This window comes from Nylanderia fulva, unplaced genomic scaffold, assembly GCF_048542155.1.
Source record: "Nylanderia fulva isolate GAGA-0341 unplaced genomic scaffold, ASM4854215v1 Scaffold6, whole genome shotgun sequence".
Taxonomy (NCBI): Eukaryota; Metazoa; Arthropoda; class Insecta; order Hymenoptera; family Formicidae; genus Nylanderia; species Nylanderia fulva.
The window spans coordinates 485,714-506,262 of NW_028190698.1; the positions used below are offsets into that span (position 1 = coordinate 485,714).

General features: G+C 36.7%; 1 protein-coding gene and 1 long non-coding RNA gene across 3 annotated transcripts in view; one reads left to right on the forward strand and one right to left on the reverse strand.

Moving 5' to 3' along the window:
• Window positions 1-4,979: 4,979 nt before the first annotated feature.
• LOC114944528 (uncharacterized) lies at window positions 4,980-6,003 on the reverse strand. Its single transcript, XR_003822209.2, has 3 exons — window positions 5,557-6,003; window positions 5,237-5,316; window positions 4,980-5,112 (listed from the first exon to the last, which is right to left on the reverse strand). It is a non-coding gene; the product is annotated as an uncharacterized LOC114944528 (long non-coding RNA).
• A 1,376-nt stretch (window positions 6,004-7,379) lies between these two features.
• Window positions 7,380-20,549, forward strand: part of Eph (Eph receptor tyrosine kinase) — a 99,636-nt gene continuing 86,466 nt past the window's right edge. For both annotated transcript variants that reach the window (XM_029320483.2, XM_029320486.2), the window contains exons 1-2: window positions 7,380-7,841; window positions 11,195-12,687. The gene's annotated coding sequence lies outside the window, so the exon portion shown is untranslated. The remainder of the gene's footprint in view (window positions 7,842-11,194; window positions 12,688-20,549) is intronic.

Here is a 20,549-nt window from a genome sequence, read left to right on the forward strand (position 1 = left end):
TCACCAGCGCGATGCGCAAGATTAGGATCGCTCTCGCGAGTTGGACTTGTAGATCGTTGGTTTTATATATATTACCTGAGCTTCGGATTTTTATGACCTCTCCCTCGTTTCACGTGTAACATGTATTCGTCTCGTTTTATTTTCTACTTCTATAACGTTCTCTCGATCGGTGCCCCGATGTCCCTTTTTCATCTTTCCGTCTCCCACGAATGAACGCGTTGTTTTGGGTTTTACAGCCCGAGAGCTACGAACCAAGTCAACTTTTGTACCGTACTTTGTCGTACACGAAATGGAATTTATGATGAAAGAGGAGAGCGCGCGCAAACTTTTCGTCAAATGACGAAACACGGTCCGATTTCCAGTCTCTACCGAAGCGAAGAGAAAAAGTAAATTAATCTGTGACGCGGCGGAGACTTTAAGGAACGTATAAAGCCATTAATCGTCCGCGCTCTGAATTCCGATGGAATTCGTCTCGATGACTGGAGAGAATTTCTGAGAAGCCTCGGGTCAGAGGAAAGAGTCGCTTCCACCTGCAACGGGCAGTAGCGATGCAACCATACACCGTGAAAAAATCAATCGATCGACCGACCAACCGATCGCTCCTCTTCGTGGTCCTCTCTCTCCTCTTCCCTGTCCCTTCCTGCCCGTTCAAGGCTCCGGCTGCTTGTCCTCTCTCGAACCTCGGTTCCGATCTCTTGGATCGAGACGCGCAAAAATCATCTATCTGCCATGAAGAAAATCTCAGCCGCTACGCAACGCTACGTGCTATTAGGAACGCATGAATAACCAAAGAACAAGAGCGAAAGAAAACCTTGGTGATTGCGATCATTCTATGAAAACACCGAGGAATTTTTGTAACCGAGGAATTTGTCCCATAAACAGTGCATAAATAATGATTCAAACGTTCTGAGAAAAAAATTTAATCTTGAAAAAATTCTTGTGAAGATATTTTAATAATAAATAGCACAAATTTAAATATACCTATATACTATTTAGTATATAAGATAGAAGAAAAAATATAAAATATAATAATGTATAGGTATGTGTTTAACTAAGTATAACTTTTAAAAAATATAATTTTTTCTTACAGTAAAATGGAAAAGAGAAAAGTAAAAGTGACAATTATATAATTTTCAATTACGTATTCGCGATTATATTACCCAGACTGGTAATTATGTATTTCGTCTTTTGCGCGAAATCGAGACCTACATCTACGCGGATTTCGCAAAGTTCAGCGATTTCCCGACGATACCTACTTATTCTTAGCACAACTCCACTCTATCTAAACGTAGCCCGGTTTGCTTCTGATTTCGTAACGAACGGGATGAATGGGATTAAAACACGTGAGGAAACCGACGGATGCCGAACGGGGCGTAATCGGTCGTTACGGAATCATTCGCGCAGAAATCCTCTTCCGCGGTCCGCGTTGGATCTCCTCCATCAAGAGGGAGTAATATACCGATCGATAGATCGTCTCGGATGGATGGTGACCCGGATATGGACGACGGTTTCAGCAGTCAGTTCTATTGAATCTGAATACAATTTCAGGTGTAAACGACAAAAATTAATAACAAAGAAATCGCACGCGTGAGTAATTTCGCTCTTCGACTCGCCTTTATACAAATTACCCCGCAATCGCGAGATTTTTCCCGTCCGAGGCCAATCTCGACTCAACATTTTAAAGCCAAGATGCTCCAGAACTCAATCCTAATATTTATCTGTAATCGTATGCGTGTTTTTCTCCTACGCAAATTGCCAATTTTTTAGACGGAATCGTCAACATTATCCATTAAATTATTCTGCTAAAACGGAGAGACGCGGTCTATATCTGCCTACGTCTGTTTTCGACGCGAGAGAGTTCACCCTACGCACAGGTTGCTTCCATTTATATATCCATCCGCGAGTTTTCTGACGCTCTAATTGCGCTTCGTCGGGACGAATCAAGCGCGGCCGCGCGGCGACGTTAAAAGCGTGCCGTTTTTCGCGATCTTTTATAATATCGCTAACGAATAGTTAACCGAGTTAGCGCCGGTCGAACGGTACCGTGCATAAACCGGAGGAAACCGGACAAGAGAGAGAGTGTAGAGCAGCTCCTTTGTCTCGACGTCGATTCCATTGTTCCGGGCCGATGCGTAGAAAAAACTTAAAGAAACAACACGATGACGGGCGCGCACGAATTTCTTCGACGAGATGACGGCAACGCAGCGACCGTCCCGACAAATTCGTACAATTATTTCTCGATTAGGAACGAGAGCCGAGGAATGATGCGCGAGATTATATCGCCGCGCTGGCGTGTTAATGGGACGTGCGTGCACGCCTCACTCGAGTTTTACATAAGTTCGCTGACTGTGTCATTCCACAATACATATCTGTCTGATTGTAAAACGATTCCTTTTTATTTAATACATCGTAAAATAGAAAAAACTGCGCTGAGAAAAAAAATATCACAATTTGTTATATACTGCTCTAAAATATATATGATCCTTTTCAAAGCATGCAGTATACTTTACTACAGTATACTTTATATAAGATAATAAAATGTTAACGGCGGTAAATCGTATATATAATTCTTTAATAAATAAATTTCAATAGGAAATAAAGTATTTATTTTTGAAAAAGACACACGCGAGACGATGACAGGGTGGCATGGGCGGGATAATGAAAATGAATTACGGTCATAAATTAAACCAGTCTGGACCTAGCATTATCGTGATACGACTAAAAACCCGCAATCTCATACAACATTAAATCAAGAATTTTCTAACTGCAATAAACGATTATAGACTTGAGAGAGGGAGGGAGAAAAAAAAAGAGAAGAAAAGAAGAGGAACATCGTTCTCTGAACGAAGAGCGCTGAGAGCAAGTCGTAAGGGCAAAAAGAAGAGGAAGGAGGCAATAAAAACTGATCGGAACGTGTCTCGATGGACCGACCTTGCGGGCCACCAATGTCGAGAGAGCCGCCGAGAAAATAGAAAATCGTGCTGCCCCCTAAATGCGGGCGGTGTGATGTCATGCGGAAATAGCCGTCCTTCTACTCAGTCTACTCTCGCCAATACGCTACCGCACTACGTCGTCGTCGCGGCCGCAACCACACAAGATAGAGGAACGATCTCGATCGATCACGAACGATTACCCCCTCGCTTCAACTACGAAAGCGGAGCCGATAGCTTACGACACGGTATAATCTCGATGGAGCCAAAGTTCAAAATTAAGTCGCGGAAAAATCTCACATTAATCATCGCTTTTTTACATTTCCACAATTTTTTATATTTCAAATATATAAGTAAAATCAATAAATAAAAATAAGATTAAGTCATTTCACCTCATTTTCTTCATTTATTAAAGTATATTGATCAAATAAAAGAAATTAAGAAGATCATCTTTTAATTTGATAAATATACTCTAATAAATCGAGAAAATGAGATAAAGCGGTTCTTCAATATTTCCAATTAATCTTTCAAATAATCTTCCAAAATATTCTCAACTGCGCGCAATTAATAATTAAGTGACAATTTCACAAAATAAAGTGTAAAATGTGTAATACGTTATTAAAGTTCGATAATTGAAAGGAGAGGATAAGAATAATTATATATGAAAGGCTTTTTTGTTGAATTTATCTTAAAATTATGAAAAAATAAAAAATAAAAAAAATTTTCTTATGATGTAATATATAATACATACAACAATCGTTGATCGTTGGTATTCATGATCATATGTATATCTATCATATATGTCCCTCGACATTTATATCGATCGCTCTCGAAACTATCACTATCCATCGTTTACGAGCTCCTAATAACCATAACTCGTATCGTTCGCGACGATTACAATTTTCCCTGCCGTATCTGCCGCAATTATGGCAACTAATTTAATGCTTCCGGCGTGCCCCGACGAATATAGGTATCGGGTCCGATCGACGAAGATCGCTAATCTTTCTGTTATCGGAAATTGTAATTCAGTTGCGACTAAAAAAGAGAGAGTGAGTGATGGGAACATTCGATGAGCGAAGAAATATTTCCCATTTTGCGTCAAGTCAAGTGAGATAAATCTCTATATTTTTCTAATTATACATTTTAATCATATATATAAATTGATAACAATGTATAACTTTTATTATAGACTGATTTTGGCTCTAGCAAAATAATAAATGTTCACAAGACAAAGATTTTTCATAAGCGATATCGAAGCACCGTAAATTAAAGAATATTTCAATAACGTTTATAAGAAAAAGTAATTCAGATTTTAAACAATATCTCTTTATATTTGACTTTAAAGGGCCGCAAATTATTGAAACTTGGGTATCTTAATATATGAACTTGTCAGCTGAAAAGTTTTTTCTTTTTTTCAGAATACGAATGATATAAAGGTGCGAAAAAATCCTGAAAGGCCTTCATAACATCTCTAATAGCTAAAAGCATCGCAAAGAGGCTCATGCCAAGTTTTCCCAGTTCGAGTCGACAAAGAAACTCGGTTACTTGTGAAACGGTGTCAGGAATGTGCGAAATCATAATTATTGCAAAATGTGTACTTACGGTTAAGTAAAATTCGTTGAAAAATCGATCTTTTTTTTAATTATTGTCGTTCAAAATTTGGAGTATCTTATAATTTTTAGATAAAATAATATTTATTTCATAGATACAATCACATTTTCTTTAAAAAATTTGCATATTTAGAAATATATTAATAATAGCATTACAGCGTATTCATAATATCAATATTATTAAAATGTTTTATATAAACATTTTGAAACGATAATATATGTAAAATAATGATATTTCGTAATATTTTATTCCATTTGTGGAAGTGCACATCATAATTGAGAATTTTTCCTTTGCCTTTACTGTCATTTGGTTTATTGTTTCAATAAATTAATATAGGTAATAACTGAAGGAAAATTCCGTCCTCTTGGATTTTACCGAAAATCACACTGTAACTTTTTCTTACTTAAGAACGACAATTTTAATTTACAGATTCGTAATTCATGCACAAAAATACACAATATTGTAAAGTTTCGGCAAAATCGGAAAGAATTTTCACAAAATTATTACCCAAAATTTAAGTAAAAATTGATGAGAGACTCACCGATACGATGCGCAGCAGCGGAGTAGTAAACTGTAAAATATAAAAATATAAATACATTAAAGTTATATAGTGGAATTTTAAAATAATTAATATTTAAAAAAATAAAATTATTACAAAATAATAGTTTAATAAAATAAATAAACAAATTATTTACCATATAGCTACTCCGCCGTTGCCCGATGTTATCCCGAGTCTTCTCTCTTCCTTTCCATTTCCTTCATTCCTTCTTGTTCCCTTTAAAAATAAAACAAGCAAATATTACATACATACATATATATATATATATATATATAATATTTTATATTACAAAGTAATATATACTCATATTTGCGTGGTACATTTTTGTAACAAAAATGTTAGGTTAGGTTTACAAAACTGTACCACGCAAATATGAGTATATTTAATGAAACTAACAATTTAATCAAAAATAATAAATAAATAACAGTATAATAAAATAATAAATCAATTATATACCATAATTGTTCCACCGTTGTCTGATGCCACTCCGGACCTCCTCCTCGTAGAAGAAGCTTTGAAACACTTGCACTCGCGTTATTTTTTCTTTCGTTCGTAACACACGGCGACGTCCCGGTTCAGCTATCACAATCTTCGACACGTTTTGGTCAAAAACGCGAAAGCTTTCGCGCACAAATCAAACCGATGCTCTGTTTTCGCGTCGCCGCTTTTTTTCAAGGCCCACTTATCGGAGGGCCTTATCGAACGACGAAGGCGACTTCCCCCGCGACGCACTCAGGAATCGCCGATATTCCACAATGGCTCACTTCACTATCTTTTATATATCCGAGTTCCGAGCAAAGCAAAACTTCAGGTCGTAGTTGCGGGAGGATACGATAGAGGTCGCGGCGATCGCGGAGCGCACGGAGACACGGAAAGCCTGACCCTAACAACTGCACGCTACGCGTCTCGCGCAAGACTGATCCCAATAACCAATCGCTAGACTCTACAATTCGTTCGAGCGGCCGCGAAACGTGATTGGCGGAGCGTCGCCCCCCTCGATTGGTATAAAAGGAGCACGGGCCTAACTGCGGACGATCAATTGATGCTCTGACTTCGTTCGATACACTCGTACTCTGTTATCTAAATAAAATTATATAGCTGATCGTCTAAATTCTAAATAAAACTTTGGCGTCATCTTATCTTTATATAAATAATAAAAATATGTATTATGTATATCTGCATCTTAGATAAAAGTATCTTTACTAAATTATTTAAAAAGCTATTGATTTCAAATAAATGTATATTTTAATAGTGCCATTAGCACCATTTGTTTGAAACAAATACAAATAACTATTTATCTGTTTTGAAAAAGTATTTCTTACATCAAATAAGTATTTTTTCACGGCAAATCTAGAAATATTTAAAACAAAATCATCTTATCTATGATGAATTTACATATTTAAATCATCTTTAGTTAATTTTTAAATCATCTATATTAATCTATAAGAGCAACACTGCGTACGAGTGCATCGTACGGAGTCAAAGCGTCAATTGATGCTCCGCAGCTAGGCCCGTGCTCCTTTTATACCAATCGAGGGGGGCGACGCTCCACCAATCACGTTTCGCGGCCGCTCGAACAAGTTGTAGAGTCTAAAAAATATAAATTATAAAAGAGACATAAAAATATATGTATTCATATTTTTATTTATAAATTTTTATTGCTTATATATACTGCTTAAGCTCTACTATTCAAGTATTTTCATGTGCTATGATTTTTAACCAAAATTATCTGAAAAATTATTCTATCACTGAAAAAAGTAATTTATTTCAAGTAAATATCTATTTCAATAGTGCCATTAACACCATTTGTTTGAAACTAATATTAATTTGCCGTGAAAAAATACTTATTTGATGTAAGAAATACTTTTTCAAAACAGATAAATATTTATTTGTATTTGTTTCAAACAAATGGTGTTAATGGCACTATTGAAATATACATTTATTTGAAATCAATAGCTTTTTAAATAATTTAGTAAAGATACTTTTTTTTATCTAAGATGCAGATATAGATAATACATATTTTTATTATTTACATAAAGATAAGATGACGCCAAAGTTTTATTTAGAATTTAGACGATCAGCTATATAATTTTATTTTGATAACAGAGTACGAGTGTATCGAACGAAGTCAGAGCATCAATTGATCGTCCGCAGTTAGGCCCGTGCTCCTTTTATACCAATCGAGGGGGGCGACGCTCCGCCAATCACGTTTCGCGGCCGCTCGAACGAGTTGTAGAGTCTAGCGATTGGTTATTGGGATCAGTCTTGCGCGAGACGCGTAGCGTGCGGGTCGTTGGTGGTCGAGCTCTCCGTGCTTTCCGTGCTTCCGTGCATTCCGCGATCGCCGCGACCTCTATTGTATCCCCCCGCAACTACGACTTAAAGTTTTGCTCGGCTCGGAACTCGGATATAAGAGATAGTGAAGTGAGCCATTGTGGAATATCGGCGACTCCTGAGTGCGTCGCGGGGAAGTCGTCAACGTCGTTCGATAAGGCCCTTCGATAAATGGGCCTTGGAAAAAGCGGCGACGCGAAAACAAAGCATCGGTTTGATTTGTGCGCGAAAGCTTTCGCGTTTCTCGCGTTTTTGACCAAAACGCGTCGAAGATTGTGATAGTTGAACCCGGACGTCGCCGTATGTTACGAACGAAAGAAAAAATAACGCGAGTGCAAGTGTTTCAAAGCTTCTTCTACGAGGAGGAGGCCCGGGGTGGCATCGGGCAACAGCGGAGCAACTATATGGTAAATACATATCATTTATTATTACTATTTTTACTATTAAATTCTAAATAAATAATAATTTTACTTGTCGAAATATAATGTATAATGTAACGAATGTTTGTAAGTTGTAAAATTTAGAAAATTAGGATAAAATCTAAAAGATTTATCTTTCTCAATTTTTAAACTCTGCGTTTCGATATAAAAATAAGATTAATTTTATTTTTATTAATTTTTTCAAATATATAAAAGATCTAAATCTATAATATAAGCAATTTTGATAAATATCTGCAGGATTGCAAATTTTATATATGTACCTATCCTACTGATTTTCTCTGATTGGAAAATGTCAATTTTTAGTTATGATAAATTAATTAAAATATTGGTTATTAAGTCAAATTATTAATAGTGGAGATCTAGAAAGAATTAAAAAACTCAACAAAAATTTTTTAATCTCCATATGAGATAAAAGATCATTAAATATATTATATTTTTCTTTACTTCAATATTTCAATACTTATTAATATAAAATAAATGATATATAGTTAATAACATTTTTAAAAAATGTACTCGTTTAAAGTGTAACATCATTAGCTTAGTTAGCATCGAGATATACATTAATGAGGATTTATAAATGTTAATTATTGTTTACTTTTTGTGAATACTTTCAAAAATATGATAAATGAAAAAGTATCTCTCGCTATAATTATTTGTATAGGCCAGATAAAAATGAAGATGCTTATATTCAGAGATACTTTGCGAATTCAAATTTCTCACATGTTCATGTATATTATTTAATAAGATAATATTTATATAATAAATAATTTATTTTCTTCCCTCAATGTGTAATCGCTGAAACAGCCGTTATACTCCTTTAGATACTTACAAAATAAACTAACCCTGAAAACATACAGAAATTCGAAAGAATTAATAAAATAAATAATAAATTTTATTTTGTAAAATTGCGAGAATTTCGAGAAACGTAGGCCACATATACATATACTTATATAATATCGATATCTTAATACGACGTCCCGGGATATAATGCAAATCGATGCAACACTGAAAAAAATATTTATGTAAAATTACATGATTAAGCTAGGTTTTTTCCGATCCAGCATAATCATGCAATATTGATACTTTACATGGAAGATTACAGATTGTATGTAATTTTATATGAAATATATTCTTAAATATTTTCAAGATTAAAAATATTTCACTGAACATGTAATTACACATAAGAAATGTTAGGAATGTATAAATGCTATAAAATAATGTTATAAATAAAATAGATAATTGCTTATAAAATAAAATTTTAATAAAGTAAAAATAGTAAATTTAAAATTACATATGATTTTTGCATAAAAATAGTAATTTTACCTATATTTTACATGTATTTTTACATTAATATGTATTTTCACTTTAGAGCAAATGGAAAAAAAATTACAGTGATAAGCAAGTAACTTTTCCAGTTCTGAACTAGTAATTTCCATGTAAAATTACATGTATTTTTTTCAGTGAACGAAGATAAAACGATGCAATTTGATGCAATCGAGGAAAGTATCAGAGATTCGCTTTTATATGCACTTCTTTTAAACTTTTCACATTTAAAACGTACGGTTCGCAGAGACGCGTTCCGGAAACTACGTCATTATTACGTTGCATTTCCGGCGTGCGCGCGCAATTTGGCGTCGCCGCAGAATATTCAATGTTAGAGAGACGCACTTCCTAATATTTTTAATGTAACCGACATGTAAATCGAGAACGATACGAAAATTACGATCCGCGATTAATTTTACGACTTGTAAGTTTTGTGATATCGTCTCTTCGAATTTTTTGCACTCGAAACGAAAATGAAATGCATGTCTTACGCGTCTCGGAAACTAACATCCTTATTACGATACACTTTCGAAACACGCGATTTGGCACTGCCACAGAATATTTAACATTATAGATGTCTTTCCCGATTTTCTTAACCAATATTTATTCGAGAACGATACGAAAATTACGATATGCGATTGATTTTACGATTTCTGTCAAATGCTTTCTTTAAATTTATTACACTCAAAATGAAACGAAACGAGAAATGAAATGTATGTTTTCATGTATTTATATGTATATGTATTCATATGCTTGGAAACTATATTAAATTTTCAATGCGCGCGAATCCGCAAAATAATCAATGCTTTATAGATATGCAAATGATAGATATGTAATTCTGATAGTTTTAATGTACCGAATATACTTACGAGTACACATAACATTACTCTACGATATTTTGCTGGTGGTTCAATGTGATATTTTACATCGTCACATCATCTTTAAGCGGATTAAAAACTGTACCCGTGCTATCGAATAAATTGTAAACAAACCTGGCTCGCACGCTTCCTTGTTCGTCCTTCGTCTTGACATAGTTTCTCGCTTTTAGTATCATCTAGATTATTGTAAGTGTCAGTTTGAAATTTTTATTCGTGTTATTACATGGATATTCACGCGTTCTATATTTTTTATAATATTACAAATAGTGGTACATTATCTTATATATGAATATTGTAACTCATTTTGTATTAATAACTACACTGAAACATGTATTGAATTCGGATAAATATTAATTTCAATACTGCCTAATAACTTATTTATTTGAAACTAATAATATTCACTTGATATAAGAAAATCCTTTTCAAGGCAGACAAATATATTTATTTGTTTCAAATAAATAATTTATTTAGGCGGTATTAAAATAACTATTTATTAATTTAATAATTTTTTTCAATGTAGCTACAAAAATTATTATATAATATTCATGTTCTATACGTGTGAATGTTAATGGCATTTATATTTGATATGCATATGTATACGTTAACATATCCCGGGTTCATATTTAATGCACGTATTCTGACTCCATAAAGCTAACTAAAATTCGCACGCGATACAGTATAATGTTACGTCAAGGTAATTAGATATTTGTGGCATTAATAACACTACCGCGTTTTATTCCTTCCTGCAATTTTTTGATTCGAAAGAATAAAGTTTGCGCACTTTTTCGCCGCTCGATTTAAATAGAGCAATCTCCGCAGTTTGATTTTACGAATTGTAAAATTGAAAATTGGACTTTCAAACGACACGTGCATGAATATTATTTAATCCTCGAGTCAGTCGTCGTATAACTCGAGAAAAATTCTTAGTATCTCAGTTTCCATTCATTTGCAATAAAAATACTTGTCAACCTGGATGTAGCTATTTTTCGAAATAAAATATTAAATATCGAAACATAATGAACATGAATATTTGAACAATTTAAACTAAACATAATAATTATTAAACAAATAAAGAGCTATGAGCCAAATAAAATATAGAAAACGAATCGTGTGTTCTAGATGAAACACCGGGATCTTCAAATGAATCCATCGTCAAGCGGCAAGCCTGTCGACGACGATGACGTGAATATCGCTGCAACGGAAACTCGAAACGCGAAATTTCGAGCGACAGTTCGCGAGTGCAAGGGCGAAAGTCGGGATAATCGCGCGGCCTAGGACATTCCGGAGTACGAGAGAGGACGACACACGTACATCGCCGGTATCAGCGCGCATGTGCCCGGGTTACACTTGACGGGCTCAAAAAATCAATGACCTCGCCTGTCGCGATCTCCGCGAATTCATCGCGAACGAATAAACGGCGAGAGACTGCGTATCTGCCTGTATTCCCAGAAATCGCGTCGCGACGCTCCTTTCGTCCGAAGGACAACGTCGCGCGAGGGACACGCCGAGAGTTCGCAGTCCTCGGCGGGCATCGACGACACGCCGTGACAGAAGAGGGGGAAGAACGCCGGAGAGGAGAGAGAAGAGAAGATGGCCGGCGCGCGACGAGGGTGCAGCTCCCCGGAGTGGCGGCGCTAGTGTAAGACGGCCGAATAGCGGTACGCGCGGTGGAAACCAGCCGGGCAACCTCCACCGTTCGACGTCGTCGCTCGGCGCTTCAGTTCGTGTCCTCTCGCTGTGCACGACGGTTGGCGGCGACGACTCGCGCCGGCGTCGTTCCTTCGTTTCTCGCGCATCGCATCGCGAGGAAACTGAACCGAGAAAAACAACGCGGCGATAAGAAGAAGGAAAGAGCGAACGGACTTGCGTATCAAAAAGTGTTTGAGTTGATGTAAACGACGGAAACGTCGGAACAGTAATATACGAGGATTGTTGTTTTTTTTTTTCTCTGCTCGGATGGTGTCTTCGTTCGCGCCGGCAACTTCGAGTCAGTGAACGAGTCTGGTACAGTGTTAAAGTGGTGATAATCCAGTGCGCGGATAATATCTTCGAGAAATTCTTCTCCGCGATTATACGGCGCAACGATTCGCAACTCGCGTCGGGTACGAGTGGAGTGGCGAGCCGTTGAAGTGAGAGAGAGAGGAGGGGAAGAACCAGAGACAGCGCACGCGAGAGAGGAGCGCATACACACAAACACGCACACACACACACACACACACTCTCTCGTCGCGTCGCGCGCGCGGTGCACCGCCGCCGTCCGTCCACCTTTCGCGTTGCCGCGAATGCACGGGATAAAATGGCGCTTGCTTTCGTCCGTGCACCTCTATCGACCGTGACGAACTGTTCGACGGGATCGCGTCGGCACCGCTCGTCAAGGCCCTTCTGAGGGAATCAACGACGCGTCCCGGCCCGTCCTTCGTTCGTCCCCTTCGCTCCCCCACCCCCGGGGTATCGTCGACGACGTCGTCGTCGTCGTCGATCGTGATCGTCGTGCCCCTTTCTTTATCTTCGCCGCCGGGATACCGTGTGTGTATGTGTGTGCAAGTGCCAGAGGAACATCGGGAGTGTGCGGCAATTTCGGAGCCCAGCCGACGATATGGAGTGAATTCTAGGTGAGTCCAAGTTTTATTTCTGCGATAAAAACCCCTTAGGAATGCGCTGCTGATATCTCGTAGGGCATCTTTCGTACGCGGAATTTGGCGAAATTTTTATATACGTCCCTCGAATCTATCATGAGGGAGCCTCTTGTGATAATAATCTGATAATCTGATAGTAATATATGTAATATATGTATGTAGTTGCGACAAAGAGCGTTAATCTATGATTTTTTACAGCTCGAAATGGTCTCGAGATATCGCAACGCAGCAATTCCAGGACGGATATATTTTGTGCGAGATCCGTTATATTACGAGAATGTAGATGCACCGCGAGGAATCGCGAGACAACTTCGCGGCGACTCACGTAACGGCGAAGTATTAACGATCGGTATCACGGTGAAAGGCATTAATTCGCTTCTCTCGTTCGTTCGACACTCCTATAGTGGATTCCGTTCTGCGTTCTTTTTCTCGCGTTTTCTCGCGCATTTCGTTGCATACGTTCTACGTTCCGTAAAATTCGTGTCTCGAAATTTTTCATGTCAAATGTAATAAATGAATTCTAGAACGAGCGAATATATATGCATATTTAAACGTCTTAGATCTTCATTTAATTCGTTCCTCGAAATATTTTAATCTATATAAATCGATCCAATCTGTGTGACATACATTTTTCTCGATTTAATGCATTAGGTATACTTTCAATCGTCTAACACGTGTGTGATTTCTTGGAATTTATTTCCAAGATTTTGTAAAGTCATCTTCTCAATTTTCCCGAATTTATTTGAATCTACACGGAGAGAATTTTCTCTTAGAATTTGCTCTGAAAATCATGGTAATCGTGAAACAAGATGGTATTTAGGAAAGAACATATTTTATATCTTATTGTTGTAAATTAATTGCCACGATTTTCGGAATAAATTCTAAGAGAAAATTCTCCCTGTGTAAAAATGCTAGAGAGCAGGATGCATTATATTGCATATTTCATTCTTTGACAAAAATATAATTAATATGATTATAAATGTAATTAAAGATGGGAGAGAAAAGAAAGAGAGTAAATTAGGGTCAATTTTTTAAGGAAAAATATTCGCAAGTGGAATTAATTATGTATTTATGCAAAGAAATTTTGGGGCAACGAGGGTCGCGTAACGACACGCGATATATGCGTGTACATAGGTAATAGCGCGTGTGTGCACAGGCGTGTAAGGCTTACGCGCGCGCTTTCGCACGCGCCGAAACGTGCCGAAGAACGCGCCTTCGGCATAGCGCGCGGCGCACAAATACGCATCGATATGTTGTACCACACGGAAAATGACAGGCCGACGTGTGTGTTTGAGCACGACTCTACGCGCAAATATTTTACGGGCAAACACTTGCAGCGACGGATCGTATCGTATCGTTTCCTCTTTCCATCTTTTTTTCTTTCTCGCTCTCTCTCTACGCGCGACGATGGAATTTTCTTCCGCGTTTCGTTACGTAATCCGTCAAACGTCAAAATATACGATTCTGTGTGTGAGAGCCACTTTACAGAATGGCAGTTTGGGGTTAACCTTCAATTTTTATATATACAGGGTAAATTTTCTTTTTACGCTTTTTTCGAAATTAAAATCGAAGAATACGTTGTCGACAATTTTGTTTTATGATTATCATTACAATTTTTTTTTAATTCATACTTTTCGACGATGTATTTCACGGTATTTTGCGCACTGTGTCTAATAATAGAGTAATGATGTTGTAATCTTAGACTTATCATCTAGAATCTCTAGAATTTAAATAAATACATTAAACAATTAGCTTTATTTTATTTTCATTCAATAAATTCCTTTTAATTTATATATATATATTTTTTTTTTGTTATATACTGTACTATTATCTATCGATATATCTATTTAATCTTCCGTATAAAGAGAATCATACAAATGATATATATGCAATAAATTTAACTGAATAACAAAAAAATGATTCATATATGTATCGATTAAAAATTATTGACCAGATTAAAGTCCAACAAATCCACGTAATTGACGCAAGAAACGATCGTAAATGTTGGAGAGATCGAACAGAGGGAAATGAATTTTCGTGACACGATCGCGTCACAAATATGCTGAACGAACTGATTGTTATCGCATGGTTGACAGTGGACGTTTAGGTAGAAGTGTGGTGTCTTTCGGTAGGCTATTAGAAAGAAATAGGCCTACACAACTTTCCACTTTTCTACCTGCTGAGGTATAACGCAGATCCTATACACAAAGTTTTTACCTCGAGTTTGTCTGAACCTTTTCAAATTTTCGACTGAATCGTAATAATAGCTTTCTCCCAAGGATCTATCACACAATGGTTGGCTAAGTGTTTTGAATGCAAAATATGTTTCAGTTCATTTACGCGCGCACGCTCAAAACTTTTACTATTCTTTAAAATATATCACGATTATAACTGTAAAAATTGAAATATAGCCAACTAGCAATTTTTATAATTTATATGATGTTCGACAAAAATTATTAATAATTATTCTCTCTTTTTGACGCTGTAATTGCAGCCTAGAAAAATATAAAAAGATATATATATTTTTAAAGATGAAAAATTGTATATTCAGGATTATTTTTTTATTTTCTAGTTTTGTTATCGGTGTAACTGATATTTTTTATTTTTAATACATATTCGATATATACTTGATGAAACTATTTTTTGTGCATGAAAAATTCCCTTGTGAAAAAGAATTTTGCATTTGTAACATTTTTATTTAACAAAAAAACTGCATGTATAACGATAAAAAAAATGTACTTGTTTAACATAGTTGTTGCAAAACGTTCCTCGTTTTACAAAATAATCGGAGAATTAAAAGGTTAAACAGAGAAAGTATACACGGTGCGCAGAATAACGACAACCTAGTTTATTAACCATTAACCTCTCCATTAACTATTATACTCGCAACATTTAGCGGCTCGCGTGCAATATCGCGCTCTCGCGCGTTCGTAAAACACGACAGTTTCAAAACAGTTTCCGCTTCGTTCGCAGGCGCGTTCAAGTAGCGGCGGTGGCCTCGTTTTGCGATATAATCGTGTAATCGATTTGGTAACGATTGAACTGCCCCTCACGATCCACGAATACATTCTAATTACATCAAAGAAACAAGGTTAATGAAACGAAATTTAAATGCTTGTCGCGTATATATTTTTAAATTTTTAATTTCTCTTCTATGCTCTAACTCTAATTATCTTATATAGCTAAAAAATTATGTTGCATAATTTTTAGACATTTATAAATATCTTTATTTTTAAAAAAAATTGTAATAATATGTACATGCTTACACGGAGAGAATTTTCTCTTAAAATTTATCCTGAAAATCATGGTAATCATGGTATAATATGTAATTGGAAGAATTTTATATGAGTTTCTCTCTGATTAATATTTATCACAATAAAAAATATTAAAATGTATAATATATAATAAATTTTACTATGTACATACATAATAAAATTAATCGAACATATCTTACTGTGGTAGATATTATTTTTTATTGTAATAAATAATAATCAGACAAACTAAATTCCTCCAATACCACATATTGTCCTACCTATATCTATATTGATTATCATGATTCTCTGGGTAAATTTTAAGAAAAAATTCTCTGTGTATAATGCAAATAAATTTTATAGTACTTACTTATAGTAGATCGCAGTCGGATAAATCGGAATAAAACGGAATTTGATAAATTGAAATGTCTTTAAAAATGTATCTACGGTAGTGCAATTATATATACAAAAGGTGTATATCCGGACGATCTTAAACCCCAAGGCATCAGAGGGTTTATAATCGTGCGTGCACGTAGAATATAAGCACTTGCAGTAAGTTACCCGTGTCCCTCGTTTTCCCTCATATTTACGCCGACGTGACTCCGAGAGCTTACGCAATTTCATAAATGAATCGACCCGCTTCCGTCATTAGGGCGTAATTCCATTTTCGGCGTCCCCTCTTCTTCGTTCATCTCTCTCGCGATTAGCCTCAATTTACTGTATAACGTATATAAAAGCCGCTAATTGTCCCGTATCCTTTTCTTTTTCATATATCCAGACGCGTCTACCGTCTTTCACATGTCGGATATATAATGAGAGAAAAAGAGAAAGAGTAGTCGCCAGCAACGTGAGAACGGATCCCCGATGTTTGTCTCCGCGATGTTATCGTCGAGATCTTGCCCGATAATCGTCGATGGACCGTTAGACGAAAACGATCGCGGACTCCGCCGAGAATATCGCGTTGTCGTCCCTTCTCTCTCTCTCTCTTTATCTCTTCGCATACATGCATATATGTATACATGCGTACGTTCCCGGGGGCGAATCTGCGTGAAAATTAATGAAACCTAAGCTTCAGCTGTCAAGAGAGCCCCATAGGCATCTTTAGAACACTCGGGGCGAAACGTTATCCGAAATATTATTCCCTTCATGTTACTTTGATAGAAAGAGTTCGCGCTGTGATATGATCTAAAATTAGGGTGAAAGAGTGTTATTAAACTAATATATTATCATATCGATTTTATGTACATACGCAGAGAGAATTTTCTCTTAGAATTTACCCTAGAAATCATGGTAATCGCAGGACAATATGGTATTGGAAGAATTTATTACGAGTTTTTCTGATTAATATTTACAATAAAAAATTTTAAAATGTACATAATAAATTACTATGTACATATAGTAAAATTAATCGAATACACATTTTTTATATTTTATTGCGCGCCGAAGAAAAATTTGTTAACTTGACTAAACCTTTCAGTGACTTAAATTACTGTTGTGTTCATTGAACATATATATTAATATTTAAGTGTCAAATATATATATATACGTTTTGTTAGATTTAATTTAGATATTAATATTTTTGATTGTGGTAAATATTAATCAGAGAAATTCTTATAAAATTCATCCATATTGTCCCACGATTTCCATGATTTTGAGGGTAAATTCTAAGAACAAATTCCCTCTGTGTACGAGATTGTAGATATTTAACCTAATTGTTCTAGAAAGATACAGATAGAAAGCTCTAGGAAAATTAGACTGGAAGCGTTCCACAATTTCACAGAATAATTTTCTTCATAAATATAATCATCAATGCGAAGGGGGGGAATGCGCGCGTTATCATTAACATCATCGTGTGTGTACGCGTATTTGCTTACGTACCAGAAATTATTAATCCCCAGGCTCCGTAGAAGTTCCCATACTTCACTGCGCGCTCCTGAGAGGCAATCTCATCGGCGTGGCGAGGATCGGAGCAATTAATTATGATTGCTGGTATTATTAGAGATACGCGCATTGGCGTGTCTATCGACGCGTGTGCGTGCATACGTGCGTGCGTTCGTCCACGACGTGACGCTGACTCGGCTCTCTCGCTCGTTGAACCGGGCTTACACTCGCCGCTGCTGGTGTAATTGCATCGTGAAAGTGTTACAAAGCGATTCTCGCCGCGACTCCGTGGAAATGCATATTGCGTTGCGTTGCGCCGAGTCAAGTCGCGTCGCGTCGTCGCTCGATCGACCGCGGACTTGTAGACGTCGTATAGTGAAAGTAGTGCAGCCACCTGGCTCGTCCTTTGGAAACCTGCAGCTCGCACGTATATACATATCTTCGCCGTGTGTGCATGTTCGCGCAACAATCTAGTCCCCTGCGAGATAAACGCAGGCTAGGATTGAACTTTTCAAACGCTCCGAGGAAAGAAGATTGTTCTCGCCTTTGACAAAAGCTCCGTCAACGCGCGCGAATATAGTAGCACCCGCAAGCTTTGAGAAATCGTTTTTAGACGATCCCTTTGTCTAGATAATGGATTTTACAAAACTGAAAATTCCGCTTTTATTTATTTATAGATGTTTTATATATGTGACGAAAATGAAAGAATAAAAGCAACTGATGCAAAGAACGTCTCCTGTATATTTAAAACGTTCTTTTCAAGAGGTGCTTTTATTCTTTTATTTATTTATTTTCATCTTTTCCGTGTTTAAGTTTCTGAAAGGGCGAGATTTATACCATGGTATACATATATTCATAAATCTAGGAGTATGGTTTTCGGAAATCTCGGTACAATTCCAGGATTATGCAGGGCATTGAGAAAGTTCTACAAAACGGAATGCGTCGTCATGGACAGGTCGGCCGATTATAATCTCGCCTTACATTTCCGACCACGCCGACAGGTCCTCCTGCAACCGCGCGTAATCTCGCTCGCTCATCTGGGATCTAGGGTTACCTGGTGGTGACCGTCGTCGGCGTCAGATGAGTACACGTAGTTTGAGCGCATTGTGTAACTACGTGTATCTCGGGGGATATTACTATGTTATTCGCGAGGTCCCATTTCGTTCGGACGCGGAAAATATCAACGATACGAGATAGAATCTCCAAGTTCATCGCCTTGCGTTGTTTTCGACGGACGTGTCTGCGAAAATTTAATTTTCCGAATCGACCTCTTATCAGTTATGTATATTTATGAAGATTTTGACATAGAGAGATTTCGGATTTCTAATGAAAAAAATTCGTGACTATAATATTATGACTTTTAATTAGAGACATTATTTTTTTGACGTCGAGATAGTGCACGGAGAGAATTTTCTCTCGGAATTTACCCTGAAAATCATGGTAATCGGAACAATAAAGTATTGGAAGAATTTTATAAGAGTACCATTTCTCTGATTAACATTTACCAATAAAAATATTAGTACGTACATATAGTAAAATTAATCGAGCATATTTTATATCTTATTGTGATAGATATATATTAATATTCTTTATTGTCCTCATGATGTTCAGGGTAAATTCTAAGAGAAAATAATCTCTCTGTGTGGCATAATGTAATGTTTGTATTTTCTTTTAATTCCTTTAATCTTTCTTTTCATCAAAGATGCGATATAGACGTGCGTTATACTATCGAAAAAAAATGATTATTGAACATAGTTAAAATTTAATATGCGCAAGTACTATCTGTACGCACCCGTACATTTGTTAAAGTCATCAGATACCACTCGGACGATTAATTACATCCCTGATACGTTGCTAATCCTGGTCGTTTAAAATTGTACGTCACGGTACGTTAAAGATCGTTAGATCTTTTAGATGATTGATATTGGGGATTTCTTTATGGCCGTTTAAACGAGACGAATAGAAACGTCACCTTATCTGCTTGCGAGAGAGTCAACGATGAGGCGTCCAGTGAATGTTTCCGAGAGATGGTCGCGTCTCTTCGCTTCTGAGCCTACATATTACACGCGATACGAGATTTTTGTATAGCTACTGGAATTTTTAATGGATCCGCTATGGCTATTTACATATTTCCATGACATCTGCCATCAATTGACTTATTACCTCGTATCGAGCGACACGTTTCGCTTACACAAGCGCGACGGTGAAATTGATAATTATCCCGCTGGAATTAATAAATCCCGTTAAAAAAGAGAGAGAGAGGAGAGAGCAGCAGGAGATCTTCGGGAGGTTTTTATACCTAAAATAAAAATATTTGTCGAGATCACGCCAAAAAGATTAACGCGATTATCTCTCGATACCTCCCGACGGGCATATTTAAGCATATACGATTTTTCTTAATGTTCGCTTTCGATATCAAATTTCTCTTACAAAACACCCGGCGCGCATAACGTTAACGATATTCGACGGCTGTAGAAAAGGGGAAGAGTCAGTTTATAAAAAAAACCGAGTTACGTAATTTGATTTATTCGCAATTTTTACTCACGCAGAGTTACGAGCGTCAAGAAAGAGAGACGCTAATTTTTTCGTCTTTTATATACAGTCCGCGCGCGTATATGTCGAAATACTCGCGGGGCGTGAGTTACGACCGCTCGTTCGTTTGTCAGATTGCGGTTCTTTCAGACGGTGGAAATCATTCGAGTCGCC